The sequence below is a fragment of the Lissotriton helveticus genome, chromosome 7 (genome assembly GCF_964261635.1).
Source record: "Lissotriton helveticus chromosome 7, aLisHel1.1, whole genome shotgun sequence".
Lineage (NCBI taxonomy): Eukaryota > Metazoa > Chordata > Amphibia > Caudata > Salamandridae > Lissotriton > Lissotriton helveticus.
The window spans coordinates 586,132,726-586,158,596 of record NC_136068.1 but is presented as its reverse complement, the minus strand read 5'-3'; positions in this window follow the sequence as shown (position 1 = coordinate 586,158,596).

The window sequence follows — 25,871 nt, the reverse complement described above, 5'->3', positions numbered from 1 at the left end:
TCGACCCTATGCACCCTCTTCCTGTGGGTGAGGTAACTCAGCTCCGCCGGTGTTCCCACACTGGTACACACCTCTAGTGTCTGTGTCTAAAGTTTCATCCTTCTAGGTCACTCGGAAGGTTCCCTAATAACTACCTTTGTAACTTTTACGCACCATTGACATTGCATTGGTATTGCGTGCGCTTTCCGCACTGCACCCGAGGCCCGCGGGCCTTTCCCGACTTCTTCACTGCTAGTCCCGAACAGCTCCAGCGATTCCCCAGGCCCTAGGCCTCTTCACTTTCCCCATAGTGGTTCTTATACCACTATTTTTGTATATGGTTTAGGTGGCCCCTAGGGCTCATCCATATTCGTGCAACTTTTGTGTATTTAAACTGTGTTTTGTTTTAACGCATTTGCTTCTGTGCTCATAAAGAGTATCAGGGATATTTGTAGAAATAAATCTATATATATTTTCAATATATATCTGTGTGGTGTCCTTTCATTTGGTATTCAAGGGGATTGTGTATGGTAAAACAGCTTGCTTCACATGCCTTTACAGAGTTTAGCCTAAGACTGCTTAGTCCATGCTACCCCTAGGATAGCTTGTCTATAAGGTTGACTTTACAACCTGCACCATAAGGGTTGCTTGGCATGGTACAAGGTGATCACTAGAACTAGTGAGCAGCATATACCAGGCCAACTTCTCACAATGTGGTCGTTTCATCCACTGGCTTGAAAAATCGCAAGAACTGTCCATCTCAAACGGACTGAATTTATCGTGCCGTTTTTCCACTTTCTATACTCAGATCACTTGCTGTGACTATTATAAATTGAATTAGCAACCATCGTTGCATTTTTTGCACAATATACCTTTACCCTCTCATTCTCGATCATAACAAGCATTTGCAATGCAATAGGTCTCGCATTAGGAAAGTTTGAGCTATTGGTATTGCAAATGACAAATTTTTTATTTATGTGTTGGTATTGAAAATAGCTAAATTAATAGCTTTGTCATTTACAATGCCAATAGTTATAACTTTCGCAAATGTGACACCTATAGCATTTGTAATGAAACATGTTTTGTATTTAAGTGGCGTAGATATATGGATATTACAAATAAGAATGGATTTTCATTTTTTAAATAATACTTAATTAAAAGTGTCAGGCTTGTACTTGTCCTTTAGTGACGTAGGATAACCAATCTAGCACTGCCCAATGCAATTGCCAATCATGTTACATGATTTGTTAGTGCAGGTAAAAATGAAACATCATGCATCATCTGTTTAAAATTATTCGAGGTCATCAGGGCAAGAATCTATGCAGAACAGAGCTGGCTCTATCAGGGGCCCCCTGAAAAGCTGGGGCGCAGGGCCATAGCTCAATTTGCCCATGCATTAAAACGTCTCCAGGGGGACGCTCTGTCTCAGATCGAGCTTTCCCTGGGTTCTCAGGCCCAAAGCGAGCCGAGACGTCAACCCGGCTATTCAGAAATTGAGGGCATGACCAGCAGCACTGTCCCGGAAGTCTTTCTCTATTTTTATTGCACCCTATGGGACTGAGATGGGCTGGTCCGGAAGATGTCATGGGGTGCTGTGAACAGGCTGCACTCTACGGCCTCTTCATGATCAGCCAATCAGCGGCCGTTCTGACCCCAGCAGAGGCTCTGTTTAACTGTCTGCACTTCACCTGTGTCCAAGAGATGACCTTTGAATCTACCGAGTAGACCTAAGCCTTATAATAGCCCTTACTGAGGTGTTTCCCTTTTCCTGATGTCAGGGCGAAGGGGAAGTCAGTGACAGCAAAGTAAAAAATAGGAAGTCCTCCTTTCCCTCAACTATGTATTTGTATTTACTAGAAAGACTTCGTGTGTCAGCTGTATTTAATATGTAATGTCTGTGTTTATTTAACACATTGTACTAATTTAGCCCCTGAAAGCAACACAAATCATTGCCCTTTGGAAATTAAAACAAGAAAGAGAAGAGGACACCCATGCAGCGGCCGAATACCACAAAGTGGAACTAGGAAACTTGGGGTCAAATCCCGGCTTCCCACTTGACCAAATCGTGTGATCCTACTCAAATCACTTTACTTTACTACGTCTCATTTCACTGGGGAGTCAAATCTGAGGCAAACTTGTAGAAATTCAGCTCACGGTAATGGCTAAATTAAAACATAATTTATGTAAAGTTCAATAGACAATAAAGTTGATCCACATATAATGTGTATAAAAAGATTGGCCACATATACAGTGCACATTACAATTTGACAACCCTAGATTTGCTCATGGCAAGGCTGTCAGGGCAACCGAGGTGGGAACACATTCATGTTTTAAAACTATTGCTTTTAACTGACGTCAAAAGAGAGATCTCGTTTCTCTCGGCGTTTGCTGTGTTATTTACATGGGGAGTCTTTTGATGGCTCGGCTCACTCTTTTATCCTACCTCGCCCACCTCCACTCTCATCATGAATACACATGATGAAAGGCAGAGCCGCTCGGAGCCCACACAGTACCATATAATTGTGCACACGGAGTGCAGCATGAAAGGCACAAAAAGCGAGAAGTGACAAAGGGGCTAAAAAACGAGCAGCAACTAAAAACTATTCTGGAAATGGGAGAGATTGTATGTGTCCGAGTGAGATGGCGCCGGCTTCAGGTACTAACGAGCGGGTGTTTCTGAAAAGGAAGATGTGACAGCTTTGTAAAGGTTTAATGGCCTGGACCCCACAAAGCAACAAGCAATCGCAAAAGCAACAAAAAAACGAGCGAGTGCCTTCCTCGCGGCATATTTAAATTAGGGAGGGAGCCCACCCCTCGTGTGCCTTTAATTCACCACCGCAGCCCAGGAGTTTGTTCAAGTCCCCGCCGGGCCGCCGCGCTGCCTGCGACGACCCGGAAGCGGTTGGGCAGCCGGCCAATCCCATCGCGGCCCCAACCGGAAGTCCCGCCCCATCGCGGCGAGAGAGAGAGAGAGAGAGAAACTACTGCTCGAGGAGCCACGAAGGCTCCTGATTGAGTCCCGGTCCCGAGATGGGGGACCGGGTGAAGAGCGGCCGGGCGCATGGGGAAGGCGGGGCTCTCATGTGGTGAGAGAGCCCCACAAAGCGCTACCGCCGCCCGAGAGGCAGAACCGCCGCCGAGCACCGCCAGAACCGGTGAGTGTGTTGAGGGAGAGGAGGGGTGAGTGGGGGTGGGGTGTACGCGTGTGTGTCTGTTTGAGTGTGTCTGTGTGTGCGTCTGTCTGTCTGTGTGCGCGTGTGTCTGTTTAAGGGGGGGTGCGTGTGTGTATGCAGTGTGTGTATGTGCGCATGCGTGAGTGAGGCTTTCTTTGCGCATGGGAATATGAGGCACGGCGACGTGCGCGCTCACAAGGTACAATCTCGGCAAGAAAAAGCGCGTGGCACATTGCTGTCCACATTCCCAAATACGGGCAACATTAGTTGTCTTGCTGACAGCTTTCAATGCTTTCGCATTGAAAGCTAGGTCAGCTCGACCTAAAAAGCCTCTAGTCTGCACCCAACACTGAACCCACTGAACTAAATGACTTGCTGTTATTGCTACTAGCTAGAAATGGTATAACTCTGAAGAGGATTTGGATGCACGAAACTGATGGAATGATTATTTCTCTTTTTCCTCCCGTGACAGTTTCAGTGCAGCACCAGACCACACTAAAAAGAGGATTCGGCAATTTAAAATGAGAAGCCAAGAGACAGAGAGTCCATTGCCCCTGGCACACAGTGATATTTTAAGCGTTATCATTTTATGTATTTTAATTGTTTAATTGCATGGAGTTATAAAGCTCCCAGGCGCCACTTCTTTGCAGCATGATGTAAGAATGTTAAATAAAGGAGGGAATAACGCAGGTGCTCTGTGGAAAATTAGAAGCATATTGTGGCTGCAGGCACCCGGGAGCTTATTAGCAAATGTTCTGACACAGTGCTTAATTCGGAAACCAAAAAAACCCCATAAGTGCTGTGCCCACAGACTTTCTTTGGAGACCGCCGTCTGTGCTGTTGAGTGCCTGTGTTGCCCAGTCTTGATTCCACCTCACTTTTTCCCACCACCCTACACTTTCTGTTTTTTTAAAATATATAACTCTTGCAATCTCTTATTCATCTTCTCTTTCTCCCTTGGTAACTGGGTCCTTTTCTTTTCCGCTTTCTTTCTTCGCTTTTCTGCTTTCATATTATGTTATGAGTTAGACTCTGATAATGAATAATAAGTCCAGTTCCCCAAAAATAAGTGCTGGTGCCCACCACTGGCAAAAAGTGAGTACTATTCTGACAAGGCGAGCATTATTTCTTGGCTGCAGTGGTTGTCAGTCCTCACAGAACGTCACCACAATCCAGGTTTGTTGCTGTGCATGCCAGAGGAAAGCCTTCAGAAAAGGAGCAATACACATACACAGGGGTTGCACAATATAAGGTCCAAAGCCAGCCATCATAGTCATTGAGATTTCAGAACAGTTGTTCTCTGTGGAGATGTTGTATCTACCGTACACTTGGAGGGCATTTGTATAAAATACAGTTGCCCTCCTTTCCTGGGTGTACAGGCTTTTTATAACAGCACAGGTGGCTTATTAATGCAACACTATCTTAATTTCTGTAATGCGGATCCATTTACGCCCTGGTTCGCGTTTAACACTTTTTTTTTTAAACGTTTTTATTAAAGAAGTTGCAGTACAACAGTACAATAAAAAATAGAAGTTCCATGCATAGACACAGTACAGAGTAGCAAGGTATAGTCCATCAAAGGCACATCCATTTCAGTAAGCAGCATAACAACAGCATTAGCATCATAAAACAATATGCGGTCAGGTTGGCGGCTTCTCAAAACACTTTCTCCCAGGTGAGCGAACAGAAATAATTAAAGCCCCGAGGGGCTAGCTAGCTCGGGAGGGACCAGGAATAAAACTAGGAAGGGGCCTGGCACCAACCAGCACCGGCGGCCTGCGTGGACCAAAGGCCGGCAGGGGGCGCGGGAGAGGCAGCGCCAGGAGCAGGAGGGAAAGGAGGTGGTGGCTGGATCCCACACGGCCCATCATGTAACTGGGTGGGAGTGGACCATACCGCCGCACCGTGGTCCTAGAGGCAACCCCCCCCCACTGGGCAAGCAATGAAGGCGCCAGCCGGGGAACCCACTGACAGCAGGGACATCGGGGACGCGGAGAGAGGAGCTACGCACTGACCAACTCCGCGGCTGCTGCGGACTCAGGGCCGGCGGGGAGCGTGGGGGAGGCAGGCTTGCTAGGGGAGGAGCGAGAAAGGAGGTAGGCGACCAGGTGACCCCAAATATCAACTAGCTGGCATCAGGTCCCAAAACTCTGACAGCAGCGTTTGACAACGAGAAGCATCCTCCAGCCAGGCCGCCACCACAGGCGCAGGCCGGCGGCCCCAACACATAGCCACCCTGCGCCTGGCCAGTACCAGGAGCATCGAAATTAGATGGCGCGAGGCATCAGGGCAAGGTTTAACAAACCCGAGAAGGCAGAGAAGGGGGTCCGGCTTAATGGCAGTGCCAGTGATTTTAGAGATCGCGGACAGACCTCCAACCAGAACACCTGCACCCGAGGACAGAGCCAGGCCAAATGGGTGAAATCCGCAGCAGGAGCGGAGCATCGCACACAGGAATCCTCAGTAATGAGTCCTAGGCGATGAAGCTGCCGTGGAGTTCGGTAGAACCTGTGCAGAAACTTGAAATGAATCAAGCGGAGCCGATAGTTTGGGGAAAGTTTCGTGGTTTGGTTACAGCAATAAAGCCAGTTGGCATCCGATATATCCACACCCAGGTCTGCACTCCACGCCTCGCACGCCCGCGCCGAGGAGATGGGAGAGGATAACAAGGCAAAGGCATACAATCTGGTGACAAGTTTATGTGGGGATGCGGAGGTATATACAAAATCCAGGGTAGGGAAAGTGGGCGGGGGCTGCGGAAACGTCGGGTGCAATTTCTGGCAGGTGGCACGCAGCTGGTAATATAAAAGTGTATCCATCAAGGATGGTGACTTGGGGAGTGAATAAAAGTAATTATCGGGATAAAGATCCGCCACAGTCTTGAAGCCCTGCAGCGCCGCATGCTAAGACATACAGGATGACTGAAGGGGCGGAAAATCCGGGTTGTTAGTAATGGGCATGGCATCAGCAGATAGTAGAGAAAGGCCATCTAGACGGCGCAGAAAGGACCACGCCCAGCGCAATGTCTCCACCGTATTCACCTCTGGCCGGGGGCGCACCGCAGGGGCAAATAACGCAGTATATAGAGGCCAGGGGGAAGCGACATCTGATTCCACCGCAACGTGAGGCTGGTAGGGGGTGGGATGCAGCCAGAAGTGAAGAAAGCTGGCCTGAGCACAAAGTGCGTAGAGACGGAAGTCTGGCGCACCCAGCCCACCAGCCGACATAGACAGAGTCAGGACGTCATAGGCAACCCTGGGCTGCCGTCCCGACCAGATCAAGGACACGACGAGCGAACGCAACCTGCGAAAAAAAATAAGCGGTAAGGGGGATGGGTATGTTAGAGAAGAGGTAAAGAAATTTGGGGAGGACCGCCATCTTGGCAATGGTAACGCGGTGAGCCAGGGAGAGCGGCAAGCGACTCCACAGAGGGATCTTAGATTCAAACCAGTCCACGGCGCGGCCACAATTGGACCTCCAGAGTTCGTCCGGGTCCCTGCTCAAACAAACGCCAATATAGCGTGTGGGACCAGACGCCCACTCAAAAGGAAAATCGGGCACGAACAGGAGAGTGGCATCAGTCAGCGGGAAGAGTACAGATTTACTCCAATTGATCTGAACACCCGAGAGCCCACCAAACTGAATAACTTCACGCACCAGGGGACTGAGATTTTCCTGGGGATGGCGAACGTAAAGAGTGACGTCGTCCGCATACATGGAGACCAAGAGGGAGTGGGACGAATAGCCGATACCCCTATGGGTGTGGTGCTGCCATAGACAGGCGGCTAGGGGTTCCATAGCAATGGCAAAAAGCATGGGCGACAATGGGCAACCCTGCCTAGTTCCACGAGCAATGCGGGTGGGGTCCGTTACCTGGCCATTAATACGCAGCCGGGCGGTGGGGTTAGTATATAACAGTTTAATATTCTGAAAACAGTGGGCACTGAACCCCATGCGCGATAGGATATAAAAAAGGAAGGGCCACTCCAGCGTGTCAAACAGCTTCGTGGCATCGAGCAGAGCAGCCACAGCCGGAAGGTCAGGGTTAATTTGATGCAGGACGGTGAAAATGGTTCGAAGATTATGGGAGGTTGCCCTACCGGGGATAAAGCCAGATTGGTCGGGGAGGGCAATGGTTGGCATTAACAGAAGGAGACAGGAGGCGATTAGCTTGGCGAAGATTTTATTGTCTATGTTAATAAGGGAGAGGGGGCGGTAGGAGTCACACCGATCAGCAGGTTTGTCCGGTTTGAGGAGCAGAGTCAGCGAGGCCTCGCGGAGAGACAGCGGGAGAGTGCCGGTGTCAAAGAACTCGTTAAACATGGCAGCCAGATGTGGGACCAGAATGGAGGCATACATTTTTATAAAAGGAGGCAGGAAGTCTGTCCAAGCCAGGCGCCTTATCGCTCGGTAGGCTGTGATAGCTGCCAGTATTTCCTCCTTCGAGAAAGGTTCGTCAAGGAATTTGCAGTGGTAATCCGCAAGCCAAACAAGGGCGATGAACTCGAAATACTGGCCGAAATCTTCCGGAGAAGGAGGGAAGCTGGCAGAGTAGAGTCCGGAATAGAAGGCGAGGAAGCGGGATTTGATCTCTTCCGAAGACGTGGTGCGGTCTGGTCCCCCATCACAGAGGGCCGGGATGTAGTAAGCAGCGCGCAGCAGGTTGGCAAGGGTGCGTCCCAGGCGGTCCCCCTCACCGAAGCGGCGTGCCCGGTCCTCCCTCCCCAGGAAGGACAGTTCGCGCCCAGCCTCAACCGAAAATTCCGAGTGCTTTTGACGCAGAAGCGCCAGTGTGTCGGGCCTGCGCCATTTGCAAGGGCTGCGTCAAGGCCTTGGATCTCCCCCTCCAGCCTAGCAAGTGCAGATCGGATAGCACGGAGAACACCGGCCTGCTTAGATATACACTCCCCCCGAATGAATACTTTAAAACCCTCCCAAAGCGTAGAGGCAGAGTCGACGGAGCCTACATTGAGCTCGAAATAGTTAGTGATGGCTGTCTGAATCTCATCACAGAAAATAGAATCTCGAAGGGCATTAGGAGAGAGACGCCAGGTGAAGGCAGGTCGCAGAGAATCGGGAGGTCGGATAAGAAGTCGGACCGGTGCGTGGTCAGAGAGAGTGCGAGCCATATGGGCAGCGTCAATAGTCCAGGAAAGGACCTCCGGCAACGCAAGCCAGAGGTCAATCCGCGACCAGCAAAGCCTAGCACCCGTAACGCAAGTGCCTTCCTGGGCACCGGGGCGGAGATGACGCCAATCATCAAAAAGCGAGTTATCAGTCAATATAGAAGAAAGAGCGGTGACAGCGCGCGGGTGAGACAGGTAAGAGCCCGAACGGTCCAATTCCACGGAGAGAGTAACATTAAAATCGCCCCCCCCCCAGATCACGGCCGCAGGGCCACAGGAGAAGATCAGATGCCAGATATTATAGAAAAATTCCGGGTCGTCAGAATTCGGGCCATAAACCGCGGCGATGGTAACGGGCTGGGCGAGCAATACCCCATGCAAAATGACGTATCTACCCTCCGGATCGACACGGGTGCGAGAGGTCTGCCCGGTAAGGCCACGACGCAGCAGGATCGAGACACCCCTAGCATAGGACGAATAAGTGGAGGAGTGGGATTGCCCCCAATAGCGCACGCTGAGTCTGGAGACCGAGCCAGGGAGTAAGTGCGTCTCTTGAAGAAGACAAATGTCAACGTTATGGCGCTGTAGGTGGGCGTGTGTCAAATGAGCCTTGCTGTAATCGGTCAGGCCGTGAACATTCCATGTCCAGCAGGTCAAATTAGCCATGGGAAAGGAGACGGGGGGCATCGTTATACAGGATGGAGAGCAGGAGGCCCAGTCGTATCCAACTCGTGGTAGCAATAATGGGGGTCAATGACCAACGGGGAGCGCTAGCACGGCAAGAGCCCAAAGAAGGGGAAACCACCTCAGGGGGGACTTCAGCACACAAAGGGGGGGGGGGGGGAACGTAAGGAGCTGAAAGCCAGCCAGTGTGTCATAAATGAAAACTTTGGAGATGTATACAGCCATGGTGTTGCGCCTAAGACATAGCACAGAATTAAACATTTTGCATCAGATACAGGAAAATCAGGCCATAAGTACAGCACAGTGTCTACATTGGAACATGCAGTGTCAAAATGAAGCAACAGAACGACAAGGAAAACCGAACCACCACCTCACTAGAGGAACAAACCCCCCCCCAATATATGCATGTCGAGTCTTGCACAGAGCATTTAAATCAGAACAACCCACAGTTCCCATCCTCCCACCACCCACTCCAACCCCCCGATCAGGCTGAGAGCACCCCCCACCCCACCCAAGGGACCCAGAACTTGGTGAGGGGGACCAAAACACAGAAGCGGGAATAATCCCAGGTGGGGTATGGCAGGACAAAGGTAGGTGGCAGCATCATGAAGGAGGTACAATCAAAGCAACGTGTGTTCACTACACCATAAGCCATGAAATGGGCAATGAGAAATCCCAGCTACGAAAAGAAAGATAGCAGGCAAATCCAAAATCACAGCAGTGCAATTGACAATCGCCTTGGCCCCCATAGGCAAGGAGGGGGGGAGAGGCCAGACACGCAAACATTTATGACCTATATCACAGAACCAGGGAACCAGAGATATGCACATTAGGACTGATCAGTCATTGTCACTCAAGTGGTTGGCAGCTTCAAGCGAGGATCCAGAGGGAGACGTCCTGGATTCCTTGTCCAGACGTTTGGCAAAAGCGAGCGCCTCCTGCGGATCTGGGAAAACAAGCGTCTTGGAGCCCTGGCAAACCCTCAGTCTCGCCGGGTAGGCCAGGGAGTAGGAGACCTCGTGTTTTTTAAGGATCCTCTTGGCAGGCAGAAATTCCTTCCTGGCGGCTTGAATAGTCATGGTGTAATCGGGGTAAAATGAGAGGGTATTGCCCTGATGCGTAATGGTGCCCTTGTCCCGTGCAGCCCAGAGGATGGCGTCCCGATCACGAACCTTTAAGATCTTCGCCACTATAGGATGGGGGGGCATGCCAGGTCGAGGCCGCGGGCCAAGTGAACGGTGGGCGCGCTCCACAACGAAGAAAGGCGAGAGCACATCTCCAAAGAGCTCCCGGATAAGATTTTCGACAAAGTCCTCCATTTTGGATATGTTGGTGGATTCAGGGAGGCCCGTGAGGCGGACGTTGCTCCGGCGGGAGCGGGCCTCCAAATCTTCGTTCTTCTCACGAATGACAGCAAGGATCTTATCCATTTGGAGCAACTTCAGCCTGTCCTGTGTAGCTGCATCTTCAGCATCAGAAACTCTAGACTCTATGTGGAGGAGTCTATTGTCGTGAGAGTCGACCCGGGCCTTCACGAAGTCAAGGCAAGAGGAGAGCTGGTCCAATTGAGAGGCGATACCTGTGACGGCCGACTTCACCTCCAACATGATCGCCTTAAGGTCATTGTCGGAAGATTTCCGAAGTTCAAAGGCGATCTTGGGCTGCTTGGGGTCCGATTTTCCCATAGTGGAGCTCAGCACCATAGACCGCAAGGCCGAGAAGAGTAGATCAGGACCAGGGCGGAGAGGAAAACACTGCAGGCCAGGACCAGAAGAGGTGAGATCCGGGAGCAGGGCGCGTTGTGGTTCTGGAAATCTGGACCCTGTTGTTATCCCGATATCGAGGTCCAATACCTGTGTCACAAAATATCAACGTACCATGACAAATTTGGTGTCAACAGACCGATAATGATTAGGACATCATTCCCATGCAATTGCATCATAATCGAAGGTTGCTAACACCCCTAAATCATAGTTTCCGTCCCGACCCTTTAGACTCCATTTTGTAAGCAGCATCCATCTTGTGCCTTGCCCTCATGATAAGTCAATTAAAGGTCGAGCTTGATCCAAAAGGACACGTCCACCTTCCCTGACTTCCCCCTGACCTGTCCCAACTGACTCCACTGCCTTCAGCCAGACCTGTTTGGGCAGCTCCTCGCCCAGTGGCCGAATACGATAGCATCAATGCATAACATTCCATAAACCATTCACTACATACAGACCATGCTTTCTGCAAACATGCACCTGTCCACGTTCCTTGTTTATGGCCAGTTTTATGACTAGGAGGTGCCTTTCTTTATTGGTGTTTCATCGATATCTGATGGGAGTTCCGGGCCTAACTGGGTAATCTATCACGAACTGGACATCTAAAATGTGGGCTTGCTTACATGACTTCGCTCTTTGTATTATTGTAGAAATATGTGTATAGCCATATCATAAACTCAAGAATTCTTGCTCGAAGCTATTATTTTTGTATATAAGGAGAAGGCTGGTTCTGTAAGAACAAACAGTCTCCCGAGAATATACTCCCCGTGTGGTGTACTTCTGGGACACGTGTTACTTGGTAGCTACCAATAAAACTTGATCTCTGACTGTGACTAGAAGACTCCGTGTTTCTGTGGTCCGGAACAAGGGTGAACTCAGAGGTCTTCGGGTGTTATCCCCTGGCACCAACGGGTTCCTAAAAACCCGTTACCTCAGTTGGCGCCCAACGTGGGGCGATATCAAGCGGCGACGGTCCAAGCCAGATGTTCGTGAGGAGCTTCGTGTGAAAATTCCGGAGGACGGCCAGCCACTTCTGCGACCCCTGTATGTCGACGTGGTTCCGAAGGTCTTTGCTGCGAGGTTCCCCGCGTCCCGACGGCTACGAAGGACTGCTGCCCTGACTATCGCCTTGTTTTGGACCCAGTGATCCTTGGTAGAGCGAAACGATAGACGAGTCTTCTAGCGACGTCACAGATCTTCAAATACTTCAGTTAAGTATGAGTGGAGCGTCTCCCAGTCCTTAGTTTGTCCTTAGTTTTTGGTATCCTTGAGATACGCTTTGATTTGGTACTTGCAAGCCCCAAAGCCGAAGGACTCGTGTTTTCACGAGAAAATATCGTAACAGATAATCCTTTGAAGTTTGAAGCTAGACTAGTGAGCAAAGATGCCTGGTTTTAGCAGACTTGGAAACTTGTTTTGTCTTGGTTGTAGTAAGGACTCCCGATTAGAGGATTCTTGTCCGGTTCCTCCAATTGGAACTCCAACGTATGAGCTCTATGTAAAGCACGGCGTAGGTCCTATCGCATATAATGAAGTATGGATACAATACACCCGCAAGGATGGTGTTTTAAAATGGCCCCAATATGGTAGTTTTGACTCAGAAATTGTAGATAATTTAGAGGTCAAATTGTTCAAGAAGAAAGCCCGGCCGGCGATGTTTGACTCTTTCCGTTTATGGCGTAAAGAGGCCAAACAAAAGGAAATTAAATTAGAAAAGAAAAATAAGAGAGAAAGAGGTATTTCGGTAATGCAAGCCGCGATAAAATTTAAAGACAACGAAGAAGATCAAATGAGTGAGCAGTTGCACAGGCAACGTAAAATGGCAATAGATAAATGCTATCCTGTTTTACCATCTCTTCAGCAAGAGACAGTAAAGGAGCGCGAAAAAGATCCATTAATGGCGCATTTGCTAAGTTCGCCACCACCCTATGCACAAAATGCCACAGCACCTCCGCAACCTTTAGTTGCACCTCTGGTATCTGTTATGCCGGCTCCTTTACAACACTTACCAGCTGCTCTTCAGCTGGCTTCTATTTCTCTGGTGCAGCCTCCTCAAGACTCACCGATCACATCTACTTGTCCTCCTGTTTCTCCTACAACTTCGCCTAGCGCACCTTCCATTACTTCTGATACTCGTTCTACGAATGCTTCTGTTTCTGCTTTGCGTGACTCTGTTCTGCCACCAGTTATTCCTCCACTTTCACCTTCTGTCTGGCATAAAATGGCCAGCATTGTTACTAACATTCCTTCACCACTTTTTCGGTCGCCTAAAACGACCCCTAATACGGAACAAAGACAATTACGAAGCCAAATGCCTGATTACCAGGAAAGGGAGTCATTGAATAAGTTAGCACGGAATTGGGCTATGGATACAGCGAGATATGATGTAGAGTCTGTCATGAACGTCTCCCGTCAATGGGATGAACCAACGCAAAGATAAGTTTTTGAACAGATGTGTGTTTTTCTGTGTGAGGATTTGGAAGATAATGGTCAAGAAAGCAACACTAGAGAATTGTGTAACGTACGATTTAAATTTGGGGAAGGTATGATCGTAGGTCCCGATGTTGAAAAAGCAGTTGAGATATTATTATCACATCGAAGTACGGGTGGTAATTCAGGGTCATCATCTGAATGTGGTACATCTAGTAGGAAAAGAGCGAGACAGTACCCCATGAGAGAGGTTCCTCCGGTTTGGAGGGAAGGCGATGCCAATGCAGTACCGCCAATTCCGCCTCATTTCCAGCGTGTATGGGTACATGTCCCCTGGAAAAGATCCGAAGTTTTAGCACTCAAGCAGACACTACCTGATCCTCGTAAAAACCCGACTGGGTATTATAAGGAGTTATCGCAAACTACAAGCTCATGTATAATGAATTTAGCGGATATAGACATGCTGTTTGGGAACGTTGTTCCACACCCTTTATGGAGTAAAATTCGTCATACGAATCATGACCAAGAACTAGGTGACTCATGGGCAAACATTACCGCTACAGATGCTAGACAAATTGGTGGTTTTAAACCTGAGCCGTTAATAGCTGAACTTCCCGGTAGGATTATCGCGTACATGAAGACAATAATGCCTGAAGTACGCGTAAACTGGGATAAGCTATCTGCGTGTAAGCAGAAGAAAGATGAGAATGTGTCTGACTTTTTCACGAGATCGAGGAGACTTTCACCGATCATAGTGGTCAAGATATGGCTACCGAGGGTGGCCAAAGATTGTTTGTAGACAAATTCGTACATAACTTACTTCCTGAACTATGTAATAAACTAAAAGATTCAGAGAGTGCTTGGGCTGTCTCTACGTCAGCGCAGATTTCAGCAACAGCCCAGTACTATGAAAATAGGCGCAAAGACGAGCTAGATAAGGCAGACAAAAAGACGAAAGATTTAAAAACTAAAGTTCTTCTCCAGCAGGCCTATCCGCCTCGTGTGGCTAGTCAGCCCAATTATCAGCAACAACAGCAGTATTCGAGAAACGCGCAAGGAAACGAGTTTTCCCATCAGCGTGTTCCGTATGGCCCGAATCAATGTGCGTATTGCAAGGAAGAGGGTCACTTCAAAAGTAATTGTCCGGCTCTTGCGCGACGCTTGAATGGTGTTTCAGGTGTAAGGGGAAGAGGTGTTCAACATGCCCCTAGAGGTAGGGGTCGTGGAAATTTCTCCCAGAACACAGTTTCTTTTCCGCCTCAGAATTCCATGAACAGCTTTGACCAACAGAATAATGCATTGTCTAGGTCAGCTCAGTACTATGCTGACGACTATTACACCGAACACGAAAATAAGGGTAACGATTGCTAGGACAGCCATGGACAAAGAGAGGGAGTTGTTTCAGTTCCAGTAGATCAGAATGGACCTTATGTCGAGGTAATTGCCTCAGGAGTGTCAGAGCCATTTCTGCTGGATACTGGTGCTACAAAAAGTTCTATTATGCACTCGAAACTTCCTGGCGCACCTTTGTCTGGCGAAATGAATGTCTCAGTAGGTTTCTCTGGCGCCCCTGTTAGAAACCCGATCTCTAGTCCTATATCACTTTCTGTTGGCCCATGCGAATTAGAAGCACCCCTCATTTTGACAACAGGTTGCGGTGAAAATTTGTTAGGTTTGGATTTACTAAAGAGGTTGTATGCGACCCTATACTGTTCCCCCTTGGGAGTACAACTTACTTTAGGTAAGAAAGTCATTTCTCAAATGTATTTGTCAAAGGAAAATATTCCAGCTGAATTGTCATCACTCCCTGATATACTTTGGGCTAATGGTTCTAATGATGTCGGTCGTTTGGAGATAACACCATATGTCATAACTTTGAAAGCCAACGTTAGGTTGCCACGTATTCCTCAATACAAAATATCTAGCGAATGCGAAAAGGCGTTGTTGACGATCATTTATGATCTGATCGATAAAGATGTTATCGAGGAAACAACAGGAAATGTTTGTAACATTCCAGTTTTGCCCGTCTTAAAACGCACTGATCCTTCACAACCGCCTGTATACAGATTTGTGATTGACCTCAGAGAAGTGAATAAGGTAGTTATCCCACAGTTTCCAGTTGTCCCCGACATTACTGCTTTATTGACAATGGTTCCAGCTTCAGCAGCTTGGTTCTCGGTGATTGACCTGAAGAACGCTTTCTTCAGCATCCCGATTGCTGAAGAGAGTAGAGACCTTATCGGCTTCAATTTAGGAGGACGAAGCTTCCGCTTCAAGTGCGCTCCTCAAGGCTACTGCGAAAGCCCATCAATATTCAGTCAGGCTCTGAAAACACAACTAGACACAATTGTGCTGCCAGATGGGTCAACTCTGATTCAGTATGTAGACGATCTGCTGATCGCTGCAGACACTGAAGAAATTTGCAAACATGCCACATTGTCATTATTGCGTCACTTATGTGACATGAAGCACAAAGTCTCTCTTTCCAAACTACAATTTTGCCGACAAGAAGTAACCTACTTAGGTCACATCTTGTCGAAGGAGGGGAGGAGACTGACACCAGAAAGAATACAGGCAATTGCAGAACTAAGTGCCCCAAGGACACAGAGAAAGGTTCGAGCCTTCTTGGGCATCACATTGTACTGTAGACAATGGATACCGAATTTCTCACTACTAGCTAAACCCTTGCTGGCACTACTCTGCAAAGACACACCCAATCCTATGCCCTGGTCTGAAGATTGTCAGACGAATTTCCACGAGTTGCGTGATGCATTATGTTCGGCTCCTGTGTTGGGAAACCCCAACTACAGTAAGCCTTTTACATTATATGTCCACGAAAAGGACGGTTGTGCATTATCAGTCTTAACGCAACACTTTGGGGACAAACAGCGCCCATGCGCGTATTTTTCGGCAACTCTAGATCCTGTGGCTAAAGCCCTTCCAAGTTGTCTGAGAGCTACCGCCGCAGCAGCTGTCTGCATTCGACAGTCTGCTGGATTAGTCATGAATAATACTCTGATCGTTATGGTTCCGCATGCAGTAGACATTTTGCTAAACAGGACAAAGACACAACATCTCACTAGCGCTCGACTATCCAGTTACGAACTTACACTGCTAGCAAGTCACATCCACATAAAGAGGTGTGATACACTCAACCCCGCTACGCTACTTTCCATCCCGACAGAAACAGACACAGACAAGATTGATAAACATGACTGCTGCTTTAGGACAGAAGAAGAGACAAAAGGGAGAGTAGACTTACAGGACACTCCCCTTCCCGAATGCAATGATACTTTATGGGTTGATGGTTCATGTTTCAAGTTGCCGAATGGTGATACGACTACAGCATATGTAGTAACTACATTACACACCATTATAGAGACCGCGCGCATTTCCCACAATTCTGCACAAGCTGCAGAGCTGATTGCGCTTACTAGAGCATGTGTGTTGGCGAAAGGAAAGCGAGTGAATGTGTACACTGACAGCCAATACGCTTTTGGCTTTTGGGAGATTGTGGCGTGAACGTGGGTTCCTTACGTCACATGGTGCAAAGATACAACATGGTCAGCTAGTTAATAAACTCCTTGAGTCACTGACCTTGCCACTACAAGTTGCCATCATGAAATGCAGTGCACACAAAAAGATTCAGGATGATGTTGGCCGTGGGAATGCATTTGCAGACGAGGTTGCGAAAGAAACTGCAAGGAACACAATGAGTCGAATGTATGTTGTGGGTCCCGCTAGATGGGTTACTGATGTGGGAATGTGTGAGGACACCATTGAAAGCGTGAAATCTATACAAGCTGAGGCCACTGAGAACGAGGTGAATGAATGGAGAGAAAGCACAGGTAGATTAGATTCGAATGGTTGTTGGGTCGAACTATCAGAACACCAGCGATGGCTATTACCTAACGCATATGTACTTGCAGTAGTAACAATGGCTCATGGAATTGCACACATCAGTTCGAGAGGAATATGTAAACTATTGGCCCCAGTATGGCAGAATAGTAATATCCCAAAATATGCAGAGAATGTGGTCAGAAACTGTATGGTATGTTTAAAGTACAATCCCGGTAGGGGAACCCCAACTCCAGCTGGTCATTTTGCGCCTCCAACGTATCCGTTCGAGGTTCTGCAGCTCGATTTCATCCACATGGAGAGGTGCAACAATCTGAAATATGTGCTCGTTGTTGTTTGCGCCTTTTCAAGGTGGGTGGAAGCGTACCCCCTTAAGGACAATACCGCCTTATCAACTGCCAAAGCCCTTGTCAAAGAGTTCTTCCCGAGGTTTGGTATGCCTAGAATTGTCTGGAGTGATAACGGAAGTGAATTCGTAGGATGCGTGATGAAGAGAGTGTGTGAGTGTCTAGGCATACACCAAAAATTCCACGCTGCAAATCACCCCCAATCAGCTGGATTAGTAGAGTGCTACAATGGCACATTAAAGCTGAAATTAGCCAAGATCCAAGCCAGTACAGGTCTTAAATGGCCTGACGCCCTGCCTCTAGCACTCCTGTCGACCAGAATGACTGTCCATTCCAGATTAGGACTTAGCCCCCACGAGATAGTGTTTGGCCGCCCAGCCAACGTCTGGGGTGTGCCAAGACCAAAGAAACTCAGTGAAATAGAACACCCCGTACTGCTTGACTACTTGTGCGAATTGACAACTAAATTGCGTGTTTTACACCAACAGGTTCACAGTTCCTCTCCGCCAGCCTCTGACGATCCAGGTCACACCATCGTACCCGGCACGTGGGTTTTAGTGCGGAACTTCCAGCGCACCAACAACGAACAACCGAGGTGGACCGGACCGCACCTGGTACTTCTTTCCATGAGATCTGCTGTTCGGGTGGAAGGCAAAAAGAACTGGGTACATGGGACCCATTGCAAACGGGTCCCTCTGCCCCTTCCATGCGACCGGTGGGTCAATAAAGGACTTGCCGACTCCGAGACAGAATCCGTACCTCGCTTCATCCCTTTCAGCGATGCACGTTTGAAAGAAACTAGTACCGAAAAGGAGAGTGATCATATTTTACAAGGACTTGTTTCACCGTCTATGCAATTGGACACTACCGAACCCGAGACATTGTTTGCAGACCACACCGTACCTGGGAAACGACGGTACAACCTAAGGTCTAGACAAAGAGACTAATAAAAATGCAAACTAATGTGAATTTCTTTTCCCCTAAGAACTATTTTTGATTTTTCAGCTCTCTCGTCCCAGGGAACTTGCTCATTTTTGATTTTCGAACCGCCATCCGGTTCTGCTGCTAGGGTCGCGGTTGAAGTCTGGGGAGTGCAACTGGGGAAGTTTTAGGTCCACGGTTCTGGTTGGTCCACGGGAGTTACCCCGGACTGAACAGAGCGCGCTCCCTGGCAGAATCAATCTTCCACCGCGGGCAGCAACTAGAGGATGGAGTTTCCTAGGGTAGAGAGACCTATCAGACTCACGAACTTTGAAAAACAGTTATGCACGATACTGTCCAAAAGAAGATTCCTGATAATATGTGTTTTAATGTTATGTAGCATAGTTGTTTTTGACTGGTTATACTCTATTCGTATTTAAAGTTACCTTTTCGAATGACACCCAGCCACCACCTCCTCCTACTATTTCTCCACACTACTTTCACCCTCTACCTGAACACGAGTCTGCCCGAAGACTCGAATTTGTAAATAACTCTTTCATTCAACTCCTACACCAACACCAATCCATAATGAACACATCAAACTGTTGGATATGCGGACTCATGCCACACACGACCGATAAGGGGATCCCATACTTCATTCTGCCATTCAGTTACTATGGTTCTCTGTGGGCTTTCCAGACCATGTTCCTATTCGCCCTAGAACCATACCCGACCCGTTCCACTGAGAGCGATTCCAGTAACAAGGCACTAATTGCAGGGATAAGAAATATGAGTAGGGATATCGACACATATCTGACAATCCCCAAAGATGAACTCAGTCCCTACACCCGTTGGAACGTGACCAAACATGGGGTTTACCTGATCAAGAGCCAGGCAGCAAAGAAATCCCGCCCAGTTTGGGTAGTGCCCCACCGAGGTCATTTATGTTTACAGGGTATTGGTAGGGATCCCGCAGCACAGTTAGGAAAGAGCATTTGCACAGAAACATACGTGTTCGCTTCCCGAACTTCCCCTATACTCTTAGCAGCCAAAGGCACGTATTTCGTCTGCCACGACCAAGCCTACACGTGATTGCCCCCTAACTTCTCAGGTACATGTTTTATCTCATTTTTGCTGCCTCCCACCTACACGGCCAGAGCAGATTACCATCGGACAAGGACAGCTAGGGGTGTCGTGAGTAAAGACGACACCGCAAGTCAGGAATTCGCTGACTTTGCAAAGGGTTTTCTGCCATTTTGGGGGCCTATGGTGAACAGCAGGAATATTCGTCAATTAGCAAGGATAGTTGAATCCGCCGTGATTGAAACGGCCGGAAGCCCTTGGCAATTTGACAACCGAGCTTCAGTCGGATCGATTTATGACCCTTCAGAACCGAGTTGCCCTAGATATCATACTCGCCGATCGTGGTGGTGTGTGTAGAGTCATCCAATCCAGTTGTTGCATTTTCATCCCTGATAACGCACCGACACTGTACCAGGCCATCTCTAAACTACATGAAATATCTGGTTTCCTTCACGTTGAGAAAGGGGATTGGTCCTTGCTGGAGTGGTTCTGGGAACTGATCACCGGCTGGGGGTGGAAAACACTGATCTTCATTGGGATGACCTTAGCACTTCTGTTTATGTTCTGCCTATGTGTACAGTGCGCTCCTGCACTATGTGGCCTCTGTGCTACTTCGTGTGTACGGAAGCCTGTGTCAAGGGACGAACGGAGTAACAGAGTGATGCTACAGCAGCATCTCCACGAATTTCTTCATACCGATTTGGACTCAGATTAACGTGAGTTATTGCCTTACATAAGGGCAAAAGGAGGGTCTGTGGTTCTGGAAATCTGGACCCTGTTGTTATCCCGATATCGAGGTCCAATACCCGTGTCACAAAATATCAACGTACCATGACAAATTTGGTGTCAACAGACCGATAATGATTAGGACATCATTCCTATGCATTTGCATCAAAATCGAAGGTTGCTAACACCCCTAAATCATAGTTTCCGTCCCGACCCTTTAGACTCCATTTTGTAACCAGCATCCATCTTGTGCCTTGCCCTCATGATAAGTCAATTAAAGGTCGAGCTTGATCCAAAAGGACACGTCCACCTTTCCTGACTTCCCCTTGACCTGTCCCAACTGACTCCACTGCCTTCAGCCAGACCTGTTTGGGCAGCTCCTCGCCCAGTGGCCGAATACGATAGCATCAATGCATAACATTCCACAAACCATTCACTACATACAGACCATGCTTTCTGCAAACATGCACCTGTCCACGTTCCTTGTTTATGGCCAGTTTTATGACTAGGAGGTGCCTTTCTTTATTGGTGTTTCATCGATATCTGATGGGAGTTCCGGGCCTAACTGGGTAATCTATCACGAACTGGACATCTAAAATGGGGGCTTGCTTACATGACTTCGCTCTTTGTATTATTGTAGAAATATGTGTATAGCCATATCATAAACTCAAGAATTCTTGCTCGAAGCTATTATTTTTGTATATAAGGAGAAGGCTGGTTCTGTAAGAACGAACAGTCTCCCGAGAATATACTCCCCGTGTGGTGTACTTCTGGGACACGTGTTACTTGGTAGCTACCAATAAAACTTGATCTCTGACTGTGACTAGAAGACTCCGTGTTTCTGTGGTCCGGAACAAGGGTGAACTCAGAGGTCTTCGGGTGTTATCCCCTGGCACCAACGGGTTCCTAAAAACCCGTTACCTCAGCGTTGGCGAGGACACCGCCGGTTTCACTCGCAATGGCAACCCAGGTAAGTCGCAGGCTCACCGCACAGGAAGAGTCACCAACGCCCGGCCCAAAACAGGAGGGGGGGGCCACGTGAGCGTCAAGGCCTCCAGGCCGGGGCAGCAGGTATGAGGGAGTGCTGAGCACCTGTCCGGGTAGTGAGGGGAGCGGGGTTAATCAGTGGGAGCCATTGGACGCAGGCGGCCTTACCACAAAAAGCGCCTCCCCCGGGGCCTGGCCGCAGCAGGAGCCCACCAGAGCCCACCGGACAGCAGGGTATTCACAGCAGGAGCACTCGGCCAGCCTAGCCAGCCACCAGGCAATCCCATCCGGTGACCACCCCCCGGGACCGGAGCCACCAACTTGTGTGATTGAGGCAGGGGGAGGCCAGTGCAGCCGGAGAAGGTCCGCTCCGCCAGGCAGGAGCACGTTGCCGCAGGAGTCGGGTCCCGCTGCGGGCCGGGAAGCACAATCCGGCAGCAGGCGGCCTCTCACAAGGACTGTCAGCGGTGGCGCGATTAAATGCAGGCCGGCCCATGAGACAGAGGGCCGCAGGAGCTCGCAGGGCGCAGAGGACGGCACCAGCTAGGGGAGGCGCCCACACCAAGGAGGCAGGAGGGGGACGCCACCTCCGACCGCAATGCCGGCAGCGCCGCACCCCCCGGCGGGGCCGGGCCCAGCCCCAGACCGCGGCCGAGGCAGGCACCAGGCCCCGAGCAGGCCACGGCACCACCGAGCCGGCCGAAGCAGCAGACAGCCCCGGGCCCCCCCAGCGGTTGACCCTCCCCCGCCAACCGCGACTCACCGCACCCCAGCAGAAGCTCGCGGCAGAAGACTCCCCGGCACCACCGTCCTCCGCCGGCAGCAACACAGGGCCGATGCACAGTCCCGCAGCGCTTGGGCCCAGCGCCGACCTCGAGGATCCGGGCAGCACACAGGAGGCGTCCCGAGCCGCAAAGATGGGCTCAGCAGGTACTTTGCGCTACAGCTGGGCAGGAAGCAGTGTCGTGATGCAGCAATAGTGGCGATGGCTGCAGGATTGTGTAGGATTAGATCGCTTGGCCAGCAGAGCCCACTTAGAGTGCGGCCATCTTGCAGCCGGCCAAGCCACGCCCCCCTAAGCGTTTCACAGGCTTAACTTAAAATAACTGTGATGAAAACCACCGACAACAATGAGGTTTGCCTGCTCCCTGATGTAACGGTAAAGGAGCATGAGCTTCAAAATTGTCTGCATATCAGTAGCGGCCGGTGTGTGATAGAGTGGCGAGGCGGGGAAAGGTAGGGGAGACGGACAGACGAAGAGACAAATAAAAAATAAAAAAACATTTACATGCCGCATCGTGCTCCCCTCCAGGGCTGGACTGGCTACCGGGCATTTTGGCATTCTGCAGAGCTGGGGGCTGATTTCGTTAATGGGGACCTACGTGTGCAAAACGAAATTCATTTCGCATTGTTAATTTCGAAGCTCACGCAGGTCTCCATCTACGAAATTAGCCCCCACCGCAGTGACATCAGCACCCAGCTCTGCAGCATGTTAAAATGCCTGGTAGCCAGTCCGGCCCTCCTCCCCTCCACTGCATGCACAGGCTCCAAGAGTCTACTGCGGCCAATCATGATGCTGCTTTCATCCTGCTTAAACCAGCATCAGGATTCGCCTGAGTACAGATGATTTGCGCTCCCAGGTAGACTGAGAGCCTGTGCCTGCTCTCTCCAAACCAGCAACGTAGCTTGGAGAGAGCTTTAGTGTGCATGATGGTTTGGCCGGCGTGAGACAGTAGGCCAGACCGTCATGCGCACTGAATAGCAGTGCAACCACTCCTCCACCAGTATGTCATCCCCCTGGCTCCGCCTCCAAGCCTCGACTCCAAAGGAAAAAGAAAACGATGATAAACAAAAGTTTATTATCATTTTACTTTTCATTTTTTTGGCTGCTGGAAGGTGGAGCGATGCTCCCCCGCCATAGCAAAGGAGCCACCTCTGCTGCATATTACATCTGAAAAGTTTATATCTTTTTGACAACTCCTTAGTAGCATCCAAAACGAGATGTAAGGGGAGGTCTTATGGCGCATGGAGGGGTAAACCTTTCAGGGCTAAATGTTTGCAATAGTTTCATATTTGCTTATGCTAATAGGGCATTATTATACTGTCTCTGCTAACAGTGCACGTGGGCTGGTGCGAAGGGTGGTCATCACATGCAGCGCTGCAAGGCCGAATCCCCGGAGACTCTGAGGCAACTGGAGACTGAGCTCCTAGACCCCATTTCACTTGGATTTCACACCTAGAATTTAATGGCAAGAGGGGAGGTTTGTGTTACCTGCATTATTCATTTAACTGACTGTAATCCTAAACAGCAAAGAGTCAGTATAATATACAAATGTGAAGAACAAAAAATAATATTACTTGTAGTAATAACAATGGTAGTTCTAATCATAATAATGTATCATACAATAATGACACAACAAAGTAGCATAGAATTGTGAATCCTTTCCTTATATAAAGAACATATAAATTATTTTGGTCCTAAGCAGCAAACAATCAATGCAATATTTAAACTACGAAATATTACAGAACAAAGAATAATTACATACAACCGACCGCAATAGACTAGGTCGTAGTATTCTTTCATTGCTGGTTTCCAGTGCTTCCGGTTTGGCACCTTCCTCTATCCATGGATATTTATTTAGCGCAAACCTAGCCGTGACATAACGCAGTGTTGTACATTACGTGAGGGGCTCAGGGATGATCTATGGGATATTGTACATCTGATGGAGCGAGGTACAGAAGATTTTGTGTGTACCCCATTCAAATCAATCACCCCCCATAACAAAGTAATATATTAATTTTGATTGCTGTGTATTAACCAAAACACACACATTACATGTGGGAAATGCTTTGCACTAACAGGTTTGATTAACATATTAATTAATGATGTAAAACGCATGTTTAATCTATTTTGTGCATTTAAGTGGTATAATAATGCATGTCTGTGTATATTGTGCATTGCATGCTGCTTTTCTGCTTCATTTTAATGGCTTGCAGTGTGATGCTTTTCTGCTAGGTAACAGTTTTAAAGGATAAATATTAGCACTGGTGGTTGGGGGGACAGAAAACACTTATATTCTGTGTATTTACATTTTCTTTTTCTGTTTCTCGTAGTTTTGGTTGGTTGCCAATTCCAAAATGGCTTCGCTTTTCCCGGTTCTGCGCAGTGGAAAAAGCTTACATCATTTTGCTGAGAGAAGCTCGTCTATGCTCTGTCTTCACTGAAAACTTAGCAACTTTAGCTGACTATATCCGATGCCATTTTATATGAACTCTGGTGAGTGGCTGTGGGCCAAAATGATAACCACGAGAACAGCTGAATGTCTGCCAAGGACAAAAGCCAAGTGCCTTCAAAAAAATGACCACGTGGAAACAGCTTAATCACTGAAAATGAACATTTAAAAAGGCCTGCTGAGGAACAGGAACTGTTGAACGTGTATTTATCAGTTTGTCAAACAAAGTTGTTCACGGACATCCTGGAAGTTGAGAAATGCATGGACAGTCGAATTTGTATCTGTCTTTTAATCAGAAAGTTATTCATGGACACCCTTAAAATTAACAAATACATTGTCGATTAACGAACATCCTGAAAGCTAATAATTGCAATTTCATGACCAATCAGAGAACGAGAAATGTAAAGACTTGAAACATTTGAGGGTAGAGAGCCAGCAAATACAGTATAAATATCAGAGCAAAATTGGGGTTTAATGACACAGGAGATGATCGCAGAGAGAGAAATGATGTTTGCACTGCAGCTGTTTGCAGAGATGCTGGGAGCCTGAAACTATGCCTGACTGCTCACTGATAACCCCTGTAGGTTGGAGATTCGTAACAGGACACTAGGCCTGGGAAAGAGACTGCGTCCGAGGAGGCCTGGGTTAGTAAGTATAGTTGGGTTTTTAGAGATGCTGGGTAGGAAGGTTTTAGAGTAAAAATCTTTGGAATTAAATGCATGTGTTTTTAACTATGGTTTCTCTGATCTTTTTCATGGAGAATTTCTCTTTCAGTTACATGACCAAGGATTTAATAATCTTTTTATTTAGAGAATAATGGAATTAATGTGAACCTGAATTTTCTCTTCATGATTTTATTAGCAGTTTTCTTGATTTATTTCCTGAATAAATAGCAATGCTCAGTGAGAATTAATAATGACAGAATAAATGCTAATTTTGTTTTATGAAAATTAATTACATAAAATCTTTTACATTATTTCAGTTGTTTGTGATTATTTTAGAGTCAATTAATTATGCAAATCAATGTATTGTTGTAGTGAGGTTAAGCTGGTCTTGACAATCACCATCAACTTACTCAACTAATTGTTCCATCGACCTAATTGGCGGGGTACATTGATGAAAGATTAGTTTAGCAGGATTATTTAGGCAAACAAATGTTGGTGTTAAAATCTGTGCTTAAAAGGTATCCTGTCATAGGAGAGAATTCACTCAACCCATTATATATATATATATTTGCAAGGGTCTGGGGTAAAGTGTGTGTGTGACTAGGTGTGTGTACTTCGGTGTTATGGGCCCCACCGGAGTGACCTGGACCCTGGGTTGGTGATATTTCTGGGTGAGCGCTGCATCACATCAAGGAGAGAGTATACAAATACATTAGACACATTGGAGGTAAAAAGAGATTAAGTGATTTACCCAGAATCAGACGATGTTGGCTCAAGGGCCAAAGTTGAGATTCAAACAAGGTTCCCAAAAGCAGTGGCTCTAGCCACTAGGCCAAAACTTCTCACCCTGAATACTTTCAATAGGGAGGATCACGGTTCTTCTGATTGTTCAATCT